The 16,121-nt window shown below is 46.7% G+C and overlaps 1 long non-coding RNA gene across 1 annotated transcript; it reads right to left on the bottom strand.

Annotated features, from left to right (window-relative positions):
- Positions 1-507: 507 nt before the first annotated feature.
- On the bottom strand, positions 508-9,907 carry LOC149442077 (uncharacterized). The gene is made up of 2 exons (XR_016307238.1): positions 9,217-9,907; positions 508-1,579 (listed from the first exon to the last, which is right to left on the bottom strand). It is a non-coding gene; the product is annotated as an uncharacterized LOC149442077 (long non-coding RNA).
- Between the last annotated feature and the right edge of the window lie 6,214 nt (positions 9,908-16,121).

The raw sequence follows: 16,121 nt of genomic DNA, 5'->3' as shown, positions 1-16,121 counted from the left end.
GCTTTTTCCAGACAGAGTAAACACAAAATGGCCATGTTCCTGTAGGACCATCTTAAGAAGCTTGAAGCAATGTGTTTCCTGTCCTGGTTGAAGGAGCTCAATCGTTCAAGGTCTGTCCTGGAAGACAACCGGGGGGGGGGGGGGAAATTATATACATTTCATTTGTGTACAGTGTTGCATGACCAAGAAATTGCTAGTTAAAGCTGCAGTTCTGAAAAGCAAAAAAGTGCCATGATCATGAAGGGGTTAAAACCTTCTGGAGATCAAGTGGTTAAAGTCTAATTTGGCCAGGTTTTGAGCCTCTCTGTTGGTCTGTTATTATAAAGACTTCAGGTTGATTTGTATTTTTATATAAAAGTTTTTTTTCCCATTGATATCCACAGTTCCCATTCACATGGAATCTGTATACAGCATTGTTCAATTAAAAAAAATGCAGTTCCAAAGCCACCCATTTACAAATACCACAAATGCATAACAGTTCATAAGGAAAAAACTATTACTGCAAACTTGAGAAAGTACTTTAATAGTTTTCATTTTACATTTTAGATCTAAAAAGGAACACATGCAGCAAGTGAATATTAAGAATTCTGCTGGAACCAACTGTTTAAATTATATGTACAGAGAGGATTACTATCAAAACTAGTAACCTTCAGTGAGGCTATTTACAGAATTTACAAAAAAAAAAAAAAAAGGACAAAGTGTATCAGTACAACAAAGGCAACATGAAAATTAGCATACTGTGGTATTCTGAGACTTGTATCGAATAAAGCTTTCAGAAGCAAAAAGCTACCAAAAATACTCTTTCCAGTCCACAAGAAAACATGTCACCAAAGTAAATTTACAATATTAGGTACAGAAGCAGAATACCAAGGTGAACATTTAGAAATAGCATTGTACACTACAATTTCATAAAACTGAAGGGAAGAAACAAATTAACATACTGCCCACAAGTTTCACCTTTGAACCTTGAAAACTTCAGGTGACATCTGGCTGGTTGCTTTGGGCATGCAAATTAATATCTTTTCTTTCACGTCCAGATAATCCTCTCCCAAAGGGTGACCAATCACAGAGCTACCAGGGATATAGAAATATCAGCATTCTGTCCTGGAACTGCTCTATACAATAAAGAACTTGTTTTAAATAACACTTTCATTCTTTGTCTTAAACCTACAATAATGAATCAATAGGTTATAACATCTAGTTGAAGCAGTGTATAGAGTGGTACAACTCAAAGAGGAACAAAACATGATGGATCTCTTACAAAATGTAGGCAGTCTTTGTATTAAAAATGCTTCATCAGAAGGAAGTAAAAGCGTCCTGATAAATGGCAATTTCACAGGACACGTGGAGCTGAACTAAACAGAGCTGTCGTGAGGTGGTGAACTCCATCGTGACTGCAGATGCCGAAGAATGCTGTTCGATATCGTCCCAAGTTTTTCCTGCATTTCAAAAAGCTGGCTTCCAGAATATTTTCCAAGCTCCTCTGTAGTCACCAACAAAGAAAGTGTACTAATCTGTGCAGCAAGGTCTAGGGTGGCTGCAGATTCCACAGGTGCTGTGGCAGATGCTTCAGGCAGGTCTGTAAAGCAAGCAAGGATTAGTTTTGGTGAAGTAACGGAAAAAAAAAAACTCATGAAATACGCCAATACTCTAGGGGTCACCATACATGTTACAATCTGACTGCAATACATCAAAACATAATAGGAGAACCTTCCTAAACTTTCCAGTCAGTTTGTATTCAATCAAGCCCTTGCATTACATAATTGGTAGATCCAAAAGAAGACTACAATAAGATATTGGCAGAAAGTCAGTGCAAAAAATGCCCATCAGTAGTTTGAACAACCACAATGGGTGTCTCTGCAAATCAAAGGATAGGCAGGAGTCGTCTGTTTTAGTAGAACATCCAATTACTTTATTTCACCAAATACATTTTTTTATTATTATTATGAACTACCGCATCGGACACCTCAGCCAATCGAACTACCGAGAGCCTTTTATGTGCTGGCTCTTCCTATCAATGCGTTCACCCACCTGAGAACCCCCACAGAACGGGAATGCCCGAGGCATAGACCGTGTCCACACTGTGCACTAGGAATGCTGCATGTCCCCCACCCCCCTTGCTGGGTGACCAGTCAACAGCTGCAAGTCCATTTTGACCTTTTTCTTTTTATTGTGGAACCGTTTTACCCTTGTTTCTGAATTTAGTACACGATAAGGGCTCTCCCACCTCCCTCTCTTTTTCAGTGGAAACGAAAGACCCCTGGTCAGCTCCTCAGGATATTTCAGTCTACAATGTTCCATCAAACCCCAGACCCTACAATAAAATTGTAATGTGTGTGGAAAGCTTTACAACTATCGGTGGTCACCTTTTTAGAGTCTCAATTGTAATATACAGTAGTATCAATGGTACTTGCACAGCACTGCCATACAGTACGTGCCTAAACTGGAAAATACAGGAATGGAAAGAGCTTGGGAGGAATGGTGGAACTAAAATCGCAGCAATCTGCTGCAATGTTGCAGGCTCAGAATTCATGGAATTACGCAGCCTGGATCAGACAGAATTAAACTGAGAACAGAATAGATAAAATGGCCTATAACCTGGACTGCTTTTTTTTTTATTTTAATTGAGGCAATCTTTAAATTCAATTTTAAAAAGCAAGAAAAATTAGCAGATTAATAATTTAAAGCCCCATAGCTTTAAGTACAGCTCACGGGTCTTAAAAAGCAGCTTAATCATTAAGCGTAGGTTCCACAACTTCGCAGTTCTGCGTGTCACGTTTGCAAGGGCACAGCTGCGTTTCCTGCAATCTTTTTTAAAAACATGGACGCACAGAAATCACATGGTGCTTTGACACCACTTTCCTTAAAGCAACACACTTTTTGTGCGGCTGCGGGAACGTGTGCGATTTACACACACAGTCCTATGGAAATCTATGGAAAGAACTAAAGATCAGAGTTCACAGAAGAGGCCCACAGAACCTTCAAGATTAGAAGACCGTTTGTGTGGAAGAATGGGCCAAAAATCACACGTGAGCAATGCAATGCGACTAGTTTCTCCATATAGGAGGCATCTTGAAGCTGTCATTACCAACAAGGATTTTGGATGAAGTATTTATTTTTTTTTGTATGCACGGATTATTACTGACATGTAGTGAAAATGCAGTTATTTACCTGTTAACTGTATTTCCAGGAATCTTCTAGGACAGCTTCACTTGAGAGATAGGGCTCCTCCCAGGAAACACCCGCTCCACCTTTTCCCCTTTATAAGTATCCTCTCTCCCAGTGGGCCCTCAGTATAAGAATATGACCGAAGGCCTAGGAGAAAGCATAAAATAAAAAACGGTAATAGAGACAACCCATCACAGGTTCATAACATACCTAGACATCAGTACATAATCACACAGCAATCGGGAGGGAGTTATGCTGTCCTAGAAGATTCCTGGAAATACAGTTAACAGGTAAATAACTGCGTTTTCCCGTGTCATCTTCTAGGACAGCTTCACTTGAGAGGAGTTGAATAGAAATACATACATTAGGGTGGGCCCCTTGCTTGTAGGACCTTCCTGCCGAACGCCTGGTCATTGCTGCCAATCAGATCCAATCTGTAGTGCTTAGCAAAGTTGGCGAAACTGGACCACGTTGCGGCTCTGCAGATCTGTCCGGGGGAGGCACGCTCTTCAGGACCGTGCCCAGGTCCCATGTGGGGTACTTCGATGTGGACGGGGCTCGGCGCCTGGAGATAGCCCTCAGGAACCTGATTATCAACGGGTCTGCCGCCAACCTCAACTCCAGAAAGCTTGACAAAGCCGCTACCTGCACTTTAAGGGTATTAGCGGCCAGGTTCTTATCCGCCCCGGCTTGGAGGAATTCAAGCATTGTATGCAAGATGGGAGCCCGGGTTCCTCGTTCCTGTCCTTCCAGGCGGAAAATTTCTTCCAGACTTTATCATATATGGCGTTTGTTGATTTCTTCCTTCCGTCCAAGATGTTGGCGACCACTCTTTCAGACAGTCCCTTCTTCACTAGCCTGTCCCGTTCAGAAGCCACGCTGCTAGGGACAGCCTTTCTGGGTGAGGATGTAGCACTCCCCCTTGGGCAAGTAAATCGTGTGAAGGTGTATCATCCATGGGTCTGTTAAGCTTAGTTCCCTCAGCCGGGAGAACCATGATCTTTTGGGCCAAAATGGTGCAATCAGGATGACCGTGGCTTGAGAAGACTGGATCTTCTGTACCACCTTTGGTAATAATCTGAACGGAGGAAAGGCATAGAGGAGGTTTCCTTCCCAATGCTGGGCTAGCGCGTCTATCCCTGCACTCCTGGGGTCCTTCTGCAGGCAGAAGTATCTCTCCAGCTTCACATTTTGGCTGTTGGCGAAGAGATCCGTAGAGGGGGTGCCCCATCTGGCGCATATTTGATTGAATGCTGGACAGCTGAGGCACCATTCTGTCTGGGTGACCTCTTTCTGACTCAACTGGTCCGCCAACTGGTTCAGATTCCCTTTTAGATGCACCGCAGTGATGGACTCTAGGTTCCTCTCTGCACAGGTCAGGAGGGTTCCTGCCAATTCCATCAGCCTCGGGGACCTCGTGCCCCCCTGCCTGTTCAAGTATGCTACTGCCGTTGTGTTGTTGGATAGAATCTGGACTTCTCTCCCCTCTATCCTCTCCTGAAAAGCCGTAAGAGCTTTGAAGATTGCCGACAGCTCCTTGTAGTTCGATGATTTCCTTGAATTTTCTGCATCCCATCTGCCCTGGGCTAGGCAGTCTCCCATATGAGCAACCCACCTGGTCATGCTTGCATCCGTGGTGATCCTCACTGGGCTGGCTTGCTTCCATTTCCTTCCCGCCTCCAAGGTGTGGATGTTCCCCCACCACCTTAGTGATTCCCTCACCTTGTGCGTGAGGCAGATCCTGGAATTCAGACCTGCTTGGCTGCCATCTCAGTGGGAGAGGGTGTGATTCTGTAGTACCCTGGAGTGGAGCTGTGCCCATTGCACCCCTGGCATTGCGGCTGTCATGCTCCCGACTAGCTTCATTGTGGTCCTTACTGTGCAGGTCGACATCCTTTGGAAGGCTCTCGTGTCTTGCTGCAGTTTGAGAGCTTTTTCCGTTGTCAGGTATGAGCAAGCATTTGCGGAGTCCAGGATGTACCCCAAGTACGTGATCCTCCTGGAGGGTACTAGCTGTGATTTTTCCTCGTTCATCAACCACCCCAAGCTCTCTAGAAAAGATATTGTGCGTTCGACATGGGACCTCAGGCCTCTTTCTGTATCTGAAAATAGAAGCAGGTCGTCCAAGTAGGGGATGATATTTATTCCTTCCAGCCTCAAGACTCTTAGGGGTTCCGCCAGGATCTTGGTAAATATCCTTGGAGCTGATGACAGGCCAAAGGGGAGTGCATTGAACTGAAACAGAATCGTTCTTTTTGCGCCTTCCAGCGCAAACCTCAGGAACTTCCTCGATTCCTCCCTTATCGGGACGTGCAGATATGCATCTTTCAAATCTATTGAGGCCATGAATGCTCCTGGCGACAAGAGTTCTTTTACCGTGTATAAGGTCTCCATGCAGAACTTCTTGGGTCTCACGAACTTGTTTACCTTCTTCAGATTTAGTATCATCCTGTAGGTACCGGACGACTTCTTCCTTAGGAAGAAATGGGAGAAGAACCCACTTCCCTTCTCTTCCTCCTCCAGCTGGCAAATCACATTCTGCCTGAGCATCCCTTCCAGGAGGTCCACCAATGCATCTGCCTTCTCCCTGTCCCTTGGCAGGGGTGTTGCGAAGAATCTTTGAGGGGGGGGCCTTAAAAACTCTATTTTGTAACCTCTGCGAACGGCCTCTAGAATGTAAGTGTTCTGGGTGATCTTCAGCCATTGTGTGTGGAAGTGCCCCAGCCTTCCTCCCACCTGGCTTCTCCAGTCACTTGGGCTGGGTCTTGGGTCTATTCTGGTTGGGGTTGAAGAGGAAACCTCCCCTTCCCCTTGACTCGTTCCTGCCCCTCCTTGCGCCCCAGCCTGTGCGCTGGCTTTGAAATCATCGTGTACTGCCTGTTGAGGAGAAACCCCTTTCGTCCTACTTGCCTGCTGGGGACTGGAAAGCTCTTCTTTTTTTTTTATCGGCCGACCTTTCCAGGACCGAAGTTAGTTCCGGCCCGAAGAGGAGTTTTCCCTCGAAGGGCAGACCGCAGAGTTTGGACTTAGAGGCAAGGTCCCCCTGCAAAGACTTTAGCTAGATAGCTCTTCTCGCGGAATTTATGAGCGCCGTTGATCTAGCTAAGAATCTGATAGTTTCTGCTGATGCGTCTGCAATAAAAGCCACCGCTTTTTCCAGTACAGGCAGCGACTTCAGGATTTCCTCCGCCGGGGTGCCTTGTTCCAGGTGCGAGCGGAGCTGCCCCAACCATACATCCAAAGTTCTGGAGACACACGTCGTCGCAACTGCTGGCTTGAAATTCACCGCGGATGCTTCCCATGCTCTCCTCAGGAATGTATCCGCTTTCCAGTCCATCCATTGGGTCATTCAGGGACCCGCTGTCCTCGAAGGACAGGTCCGTCGCTTTCGAGATTCTAGAAAGGGGGGCATCTGGCTTCGGGCAGATTTCCCACACGGAAGCGTCTTCTTCCTTGAACGGGAATCGCCTCTTAAGGTTCTTGGGAAAGAAAGCCTTTTTCTCCGGCTCTTCCCATTCCCTCCTGATAGTGGACCATAGGGCAGAGTGCACTGGGAATGTGCGGCTGCTCTTTGTAGCCCTGCGTACAGCTGGTCATGGAGAGAGGGGTCCTGCTGTTCCTCCTCCAGATCCAGAGTCTCGTAGATCACTTTCAGAAGGCCCTCCGTGTCTTCTGCCTGAAAAAGGAATCTTTGTGCTTTTGGGTCATGATCCTCGACCTCGTCTTCCTCCGAGTCTGAAGTACTCAATGGTTCGGCTCCCCTTGCGACAGTTACCTGGTCCTTCCTCTTTTTCCCCCCCTGGGCATTGCCTGAAGTGCCCGGTTGGGGCTCGTCCTGGGCCGGTCCCTGCTTCTGCTCCCTAAAGCTCTGAAAAGTCTTGGACATATCTTGCATCATGTTCTGTAAGAAATCCTTAAAGAGGGACCCAGACTCCTTTTTGATAAGCTTATCTATGCAGTCTTGGCAGAGTTGCTTCCGTCAGGAACTCGCCAGCCTCTTTCTGCAAGTGGCGCATTTCTTTTTCAGCTCGCAAGGAGCTTCTCTTTCCCCTCTATCCTCCTCCTGTGGGCCCATCTGGGGACAAGAAGACATAGGTATTCATCAACCGCGGAGGCTCCCCCCCCAGGGATTGCCCCCCGTGCACTCCCCCAACACCCTAAAAAGTCAGCAGTGGGGGGGGGGGGGGAGATGAGTGTGGGGGTGCCCAAGGGTCCCAGAGGGGGGAGGGGGGGAAGGGGGAGGGGGTGAGTGGCGGCCAAATACCTTGCCGCAGGATTCCCCCGGCCCAGACAGATCTGCCTCCATCCTGCCGCGAACTCCTCCTCAGTGCGGCGATTTTTCAGGGTTTGGCGGGCTCCGCCCCCTCCCTGGGATCCCTGCGCGCCGACCTTCCTCTCACGGCCGCAGGTGGAGAAGCGGCCGTGGTGTGGGCTCGTTCCGCGGTCCGCCGCCCATTTCCAACATGGCGGCCGCTGCTCCATGCTTCCTGCGCCGGAAGTGACGCCGTCCCGTGCCCGGAAGTGACGTGTTTGCGGCATCCTGACCCCGACAGCCTCACCCCCTGGCCATGCTGCCGGGATCCTGGAACAGGTAGGACTTACCTCAGCCCCCCCAGGGAAAGGCACCACTGCCCAGGTCGGCGGAGCGGGCTCTACCCCCCTGGAGAGCCCCGCTGGGACCATCCGGGGTCTGTCACCCCCACCCCGAAGGGTCTGTCCATAGGATGAGCCTGGATGAAAACCCCCCCACAAGGTCCCTGCCATCCTTAGAGAAAGGAGGAAGGGGGGGCCTCAGCCAGGGGCCCTCTGTACCTCGCCAGGCAGCCGGGGAAAAAATAACAAACCGGGCGTAGCTCCGTCCTGGCCGGAGGAAACACTAATACTGAGGGCCCACTGGGAGAGAGGATACTTATAAAGGGGAAAAGGTGGAGCGGGTGTTTCCTGGGAGGAGCCCTATCTCTCAAGTGAAGCTGTCCTAGAAGATGACTCAGGAAAATTTTATGTCAATAGCACCTTTAGATATATATTTACCTAGAAAAACGGTGACGTTTTCAATACTTATTTTACCCGATGTACTATTAAAACCTGTTGTTTTTTTTTCAGGATTTGAGTGCAATGACTACACTTCTGCTTCCCCAGAATACCCTGAGAACACGACAGTGTCGTATGTCACGACAACAGACCCTCTCTGCACTCCAATCCCTGCCCATCAGAGCAGATCACATGTAGACAGTTTGCTCACAAAAACAAGGACACGCCCATGAGACACACCCACTATGCAGAAATGCTGCATTGCATGCTGGGAAATGTAGTTTCTTACTTCAATTATAGGGCTTATTTGCAAGGTGAAGCACTAGATTACATTAAGGCAGCACAAATGCTGGTCAGACATTTAGATGTCTATTTTCCAATGATTGCTGATGCATGCATGTTACCCTACGCCTGTTAAGACCTTAAAATGTACTATGAATGCAGTTAGCCAGAAATTAGACCTATGACTACTAATCTCAAGTACGATCCCTATTCTTGCATGAGAGATTTTCCGCAAAAATGTATGGGTGTCAACTATAGGTGAATTCAAATCTAACTGCAGATTTCAGTGAACTTAAGTCATTTGGACCAAGCTGGCATAAACAAATTTACTTCACTTAACAGATGAAGTGGATGTGAGCACTGTATAAACAGGTATGTCGTCTCAGCCACATACAGCACTGTGTTCCAGCAGCTGTCAAATTGGACTGAGTGCTGCTCAGCCATTCACAGGCGGTTGGGTGCCCTCACAGTCTCCACCTCAGCCTGAGGAACCTTTGTATTCATTCATAGTCCCATAGCCTGAACACAGCAACGCATATGTAGCTGATGCTACATACAGTTTATAGAGGTGCTGCATCTGTTAATGATGTAAACAGTACATTTGGACTAGCTTGGTCCAAACTATTCAAAGTTCACTAAAACCTGGAGATCAGCTTTAATCGCTCATCCCCAATAATCACACATTTTATGTTAAGATAAATCATACACAAAAGGTAAGACTTTTATCCTTCTCACCTTAAAAACTTCAAAGAGACGAGAGAACTGCTTTCCAACCAAGACATTGAAAACTTTCCCATCTTCTCCACTAAGACGGCTACAAAGAGGACAAATGTCAAATTATTACACACAAACTGATATACATTACCCTAAATATTTTATTGTGGAATATAATGTTCTACTTGAAGGAATATTCACCACTAAATAGTTCTAAAGATCAGAATGGAAGATTATACACCATGGGGTTGTTTTAGCTGAATTTGCTTGCCAAAGAGGTAAAGCACTCTGGCAGCTGTCCGCTCTAGTGTGAATTCAGCCTGAAAGGGTTTTGTTATATCTGCTTGATAAGTGCAAAAAATACCTGTTGATCTTGTTAGAAATCTCGTGAGCTGATAACTTACTGTGCACTCTGCTAACTATTATCTCTAAGGTGTACAGAAGCACTCCCCTCCGGTATGTACAATAAGAGAAGGACAGCATTCTGTAGTCCTGTCTTGTTTCTGCTGATACAAAAGGAAGAGTAGGCATTGTCATCCTACGGCAGTTTTGTTACTGGAGGATCATCAGGGAAAAAATAAAGGAAGAAAACTAGTGCAGCGACATCTAAGGACTAGAAAGCTGCAATATATTCATTTTTTTGTGGCTTAGATGCACTTTAAGAATAGGCTGTTCAACTAGAAAAGTTGGTATTGAGTGAAAACAGCTCCCCTTGTTCACTAACATTTATTGGCTAGGTATTCCTTAGTAAATCAATTCCTGCATCCACTGCAATATTCTGCACCGCAACAATCTGGAATGTTTCTAGCTCCAAAATGCAATTGTACTCACTTTGCAATTGCAAGATAAGCATCTGTCTGTTCTGTATGTGAGGTAGATGTGTCTTCCAAGGTTTCTAGTAAAGGCAAGAATTGAGCGTTTTCAGGATTAGCAGCCATATTCCCAAAAAACTGCAAAGAAATAAGAAGTCACTTAAAATAATCAGCCCAGTGGTTTGCTACAGTAGGAAATAAATTGTGTTTCTATATCTTACAGTTTTCTTGCTTAGTGCAGCAACTATAGATACAAAACGTTACACTTTTTATCTGCTTGAACACCAGACTGTTTCACCCCCTTCCTGCCCAGGCCATTTTTCAGATTTCAGCGCTGTCGTACTTTGAATGACAATTACTCAGTCATGCAACACTGTACCCATATGAAATTTATATCAATCTGTGAGACAGATAGAGCTTTCTTTTGGTGGTATTAAGTCATTTAGTCACAACTGTTTTTTTTGTTTTGTTTTTTGCGCTATATAAAATGGAAAAAAGTTTTTTGCCATTTCTTCATTTCCTGTCTGTAAAGTTTTGCCAAGAATATTTCTTCATAAATGTGGGCCAAAATACATTCTACTACATACAAACTATGGTATATACTGTATATCCATAAAATGATCAATTCTGATGTACTGACTGCCCAACTCATTTCTTGAGGCCCTAAAATGCTAGGACAGTACAAATACCCCCCAAATTACCCTTTTTTTCATTTTAAATCAGACAGTCCAAGGTATTTAGTAAGAGGCATAGTAACATTTTTGAAGTTGTAATTGTTCAGAAAATGAAAGAAAAAAAAACCATTTCCCCAAGTTGTCATTTTAAAAAGTTTTTTCACATAAGCAGCATGGGCACACTTACAATTACACCTCAACACATTCTGCTTCTCCTCCTTAGTATGGGGATAGCACATGCATGAGACGTTTTCACAACTTACCCACATGGGGGGGGGGGCCCAAAATCAAAGTAGAACCTTCAAGCTTTATAAGGGTGTAAATTAGGCATCTCATTTCCTCACTACCTCTCTCATTTATGTAGGCCCTGGAGCACAAGGACAGCAGAAACGCCCAAACGAATAGGACTGCCTGCATGGGGATGCACAGAACACCTGCTCCCAGTTTGACATCCTTGCAGGTGTACAGCCCCAAATGCAGACAGTGATTTCGGGGACATGCACCTGCACTGATGTTGGATTGGGAAAAGCGGCTGTGTCCATGCAGCTGTTGTGTCCCAATAATCAATGTGACTGCCTGCATGGGATGCACAGAGCACCTGTGCAGGTAAACATGGCACTTGCACAAGGTATGCATCGATAAGCCCCTTGTGAACAAAACCTTACGTCAACACTGGGGCAGATGTGACATAGCGATGTTCAGGGACACTGACTGGCTGCACTGGTGTGGTAATGGTGTATTTACACTGGGGGGGTTGGGGAATGCTACGGTTGAGTCAAATTTTTACCACCCCTCAACTGTTCCCCCTTTAGCTGGGAGGGCAGCAGTCAGGGAAGTACACATGCTGCAGCAGGAATTTCACCACATTGAGCTCAGCAGGCACTACTAAGGATCACTGTTGTATATAAATGGCCGGACTGTGGCAGTGCAAGGTCGAGTGGCCGGTTATAAACGGCCTCCCCGCCCCCTGCTTTTGCGCGCTCCCTGGGATCGCACAGCACCACGATCCGGTGCCCGCTGTGTCCTCCGGACACAGTGAAACACCGATCGTCATACAGAACCTCTGTGTGAGGTCCCAATCAGTGATCACATGCAAAGAATTATTACTATACAGTATTTATATAGCGCTAAGAGTTTGCTCAGCGCTGTACATTTTAGTGGGGTACAGTAACAATACAATACACGAGGGGTTCGAGGGCACTGCTCCACGGAGCTAACAATCTAGGAGTAAGTAAGATGTCACTTCTGACATCATTGCTTACTACGTGTGAAATCTGTGAATTATCACAGAGATCACATGGTACAAGGCTGTTGTGAACAGCCTTGTACCATGTGACAAGCTGGGACCAATCACAGCTCACACAGTAGTTCTCAATGGATGCAAGAATGTAGTCAGAGAGAAGGAGAAATGATTGCTTTTACAGCCTTTATGGGTATAAAAGCAATCAGTGTAAACAAGAAAATAAAAAATCATCCCCCACAAGTAGTACAGTGTCACCATGGTGACACTGTACTGCTAGAGTGACAGTATGTAAAAAAAAAAAAAATAATAAAATGTAAAAAATTTTTAAAATGATAATTTTTGGTTATAAACTAATTTGGCATTTTTTTTTACTAAAAAGATAACAAAATAAATTTTGGCCAAGATTTATGATGAAATATTTATTTGAAAAATTTTATAAGAAAAACACTCAAAATTTGTGGACTTTTTCATTTACATAGCAAAACAAAAAAAATCCCAGTGGTGAATAAATACCACCAAAATAAAGCTTTATTGGTCTCAAAAAAATGCTAAAAAACATTCATATGGGTACAGTGTTGCATGACCACGCAATTGTCATTCAAAATATGATAGCGCTGAAAGCTGAAAATTGGCCTGGACAGGAAGGAGGCAAAAGTGTCCGGACTTGAAGTGGTTAAATAAAAATGGAGTCTGATATGTACCAGATTCAACCTCTAATAGTATATAAGTCTCTTCTGTCATTCTCAGAGTGGATAAGATATCTTGTTCCTTAACCACATAGCTGGTTATTTATATTTACCACTGCATATTGATATCCAAGAAATTGTCTATTTTAAACTTTACATACTAACTAAATTATACACCACACTTTTGTCAAGGTTTTTTTTTTATCTGATTAATCAAAGCAATAATTGGCCAACTAATCGATTATGAAAACAATCATTAGTAGCAGTCCTATAGGGGTCCCCTTTGTATTGGAGATGTCAGATATTACCCCGTATCCAGGTACTGGAGGTGTCAGGTGTCCCTACCCCTTGTCCTGGTGTTGGCAGTGTCCCATTTGTCCTTGTATTGGAGGTGTCTCCCTGGTGTTGGGAGGGATCCTAGTATTAGAAGTGTGCCCCTAGTGTTAGGTGTCCCCTCCATCCTAGTACTGGAGGTGTCTCCCTGGTGTTAGAGAGTTCCTGGTATTGGTGGTGTACCCCCATCCAGGTATTGGTGGGGAACCTCCCACCCAAGAAATGGCAGTGTCTCTGTGATATTTAAAATACCGCCCCCTCCCCCATTCCATTACTGGATGTATCAGATGCCCCCGTCCCAATAATGGTGGTATCCCCCTGGTATTAGAGTTATCACTTTTCTACCCTGCCCCAGTATTGGAGGTGTCCCCGCCATCCCAGTACTGGAAGTGTTGTCTCCCTGGTGTTGGATGTTCCTCCACCTCCCCACCATTGCAGTATTAAGAGAAGTCAGGTCCCCCTCCACCCTGGTATTGGAGATGTTCTCCTTGTCCTATTATCTCAGGTGTCCAATATCGCCCCCGTGTACTGGAGGGGACCTGCCTCCTGTACTGGTTGTGAAGGTGTCAAGTGTCCCCCCCATCCTGGTGTACTGGAGAGGTGGCCCCTGGTATTGGATGTGTCCTGGTATTAGAGCTGTCAGATGTTCCATGTCCCCCCCCCCTTCCCAGTTTTGAAGATGTCCCCTCTTTCCCCATATTGAAGGTATCCCCTCTGTCCTGGATTTGGCAGTGTCCACCCCTTTTGCAGCATTGGAGGTGGCCGCTGCCCCCCCCCCCCCAGTACTGGAGTGGCCCCTGGTATTAAAGGTAGCCCCCCCAGCCCCAGTGCTGGAGGTATCCCCCCTGCTGGAGGTGTCAGGTGCCCCCCCTGCCCCAGTGCTGTAGATTTCCCCACTGTCCGAGTTTTGGAGGTGTCCCCCCTGCCCCAGTGCTGGAGGTATCCCCCATGCTGGAGGTGTCCCCCCTGCCCAAGTGCTGGAGATTTCCCCACTGTCCGAGTATTGGAGGTGTCCCCCCTGCCCCAGTGCTGGAGGTGTCCCCACTGTCCAAGTATTGGAGGTGTCCCCTCTGCCCCAGTGCTGGAGGTGTCCCCACTGTCCGAGTATTGGAGGTGCCCCCTCTGCCCCAGTGCTGGAGGTGTCCCCCCTGCCCCAGTGCTGGAGGTGTCCCCACTGTCCGAGTATTGGAGGTGTCCCCCCTGCCCCAACGCTGGAGGTGTCCCCCCTGCCCCAGTGCTGGTTGTGTGCCCACTGTCCGAGTATTGGAGGTGTCCCCCCTGCCCCAGTGCTGCAGGTGTCCCCACTGTCCGAGTATTGGAGGTGTCCCCCCTGCCCCAGTGCTGGAGGTGTCCCCCCTGCCCCAGTACTGGAGGTGTCCCCCCTGCACCAGTGCTGGAGGTGTCCCGCGCTCTTTGGCTGCAGCTCATGGCCGGTCAGTTTGCCATTAATCTGGACCAGATACTAGGCTCGTACCTCATATTCAGGGCTTTGCACTCCTGTGTCTCTGCGGAGCCTCCGACATTAGAGTGGAGTTTATCCCCTGTTTAAGGGCCTCTCACACTTGTCTTGTAGAGCCTCCAACATTAGCGTGGAGTTCATCCCCTATTTCAGGGCCTCGGACGCTACTGTCTAGGACACTGGTGCTGAGCTGGTTCCCTGTCTCAGACATTGGCTTTGGTACCAAGCTCTCCTCCTCTCTAGAACACATTATCCAGAGAAACATCCAACCTTTAGAGAACCTCTAGAGGCTACAGGCGAAAGCTTGACTTTCACCTTCAAGAAATCCCAACAAGTAGCCCAAAGAGGACTCTGTCAGAGCTCCACTAGGGCCTACAGTGCAACCGTTGTCACATTTGTAAAATGGCACCTTTGTGCTCCACACAGACATGGGAAGATCCAGGAACAACCCTCTGCACACTGCTATATATCCTTTCCAGCAAACTTTGCCATAAACATAGAGATTTTTAGTTCACACATATTGCAATACATGTTTAAGCTGGCCAACTGCCTCAAAGTAAACCTTTCTGGCCAAACCCTACTCTACCAAAAGCAAATGCTACTGTGGACACAATGCCAACATGGGGCAAAAAGACACAAAGTGGGGGGAGAGCTGCTAGGTTAAAACCTGGCTACTGACCTTCAAAGCTCTAGAGGATGTGAGAAGCATGCTTCACTAGGGCATCCCGCGCTCTTTGGCTGCAGCTCATGGCCGGTCAGTTTGCCATTAATCTGGACCAGATACTAGGCTCGTACCCCATATTCAGGGCTTTGCACTCCTGTGTCTCTGCGGAGCCTCCGACATCAGAGTGGAGTTTATCCCCTGTTTCAGGGCCTCTCACACTTGTCTTGTAGAGCCTCCAACATTAGCGAGGAGTTTATCCCCTATTTCAGGGCCTCGGACGCTACTGTCTAGGACACTGGTGCTGAGCTGGTTCCCTGTCTCAGACATTGGCTTTGGTACCAAGCTCTCCTCCTCTCTACAACAGATTATCCAGAGAAACATCCAACCTTTAGAGAACCTCTAGAGGCTACAGGCGAAAGCTTGACTTTCACCTTCAAGAAATCCCAACAAGTAGCCCAAAGAGGACTCTGTCAGAGCTCCACTAGGGCCTAAAGTGCAACCGTTCTCACATTTGTAAAATGGCACCTTTGTGCTCCACACAGACATGGGAAGATCCAGGAACAACCCTCTGCACACTGCTATATATCCTTTCCAGCAAACTTTGCCATAAACATTGAGATTTTTAGTTCACACATATTGCAATACATGTTTAAGCTGGCCAACTGCGTCAAACTAAACCTTTCTGGCCAAACCCTACTCTACCAAAAGCAAATGCTACTGTGGACACAATGCCAACATGGGGCAAAAAGACACAAAGTGGGGGGAGAGCTGCTAGGTTAAAACCTGGCTACTGACCTTCAAAGCTCTAGAGGATGTGAGAAGCATGCTTCACTAGGGCATCCCGCGCTCTTTGGCTGCAGCTCATGGCCGCTCAGTTTGCCATTAATCTGGACCAGATACTAGGCTCGTACCCCATATTCAGGGCTTTGCACTCCTGTGTCTCTGCGGAGCCTCCGACATCAGAGTGGAGTTTATCCCCTGTTTCAGGGCCTCTCACACTTGTCTTGTAGAGCCTCCAACATTAGCGAGGAGTTTATCCCCTATTTCAGGGCCTA

The sequence above is a fragment of the Staurois parvus genome, unplaced genomic scaffold (assembly GCF_062004578.1).
Source record: "Staurois parvus isolate SC_StPar_1 unplaced genomic scaffold, SC_StPar_1.0 ptg000915l, whole genome shotgun sequence".
Classification (NCBI taxonomy): domain Eukaryota; kingdom Metazoa; phylum Chordata; class Amphibia; order Anura; family Ranidae; genus Staurois; species Staurois parvus.
This window is presented reverse-complemented; position numbering and strand designations above follow the sequence as displayed.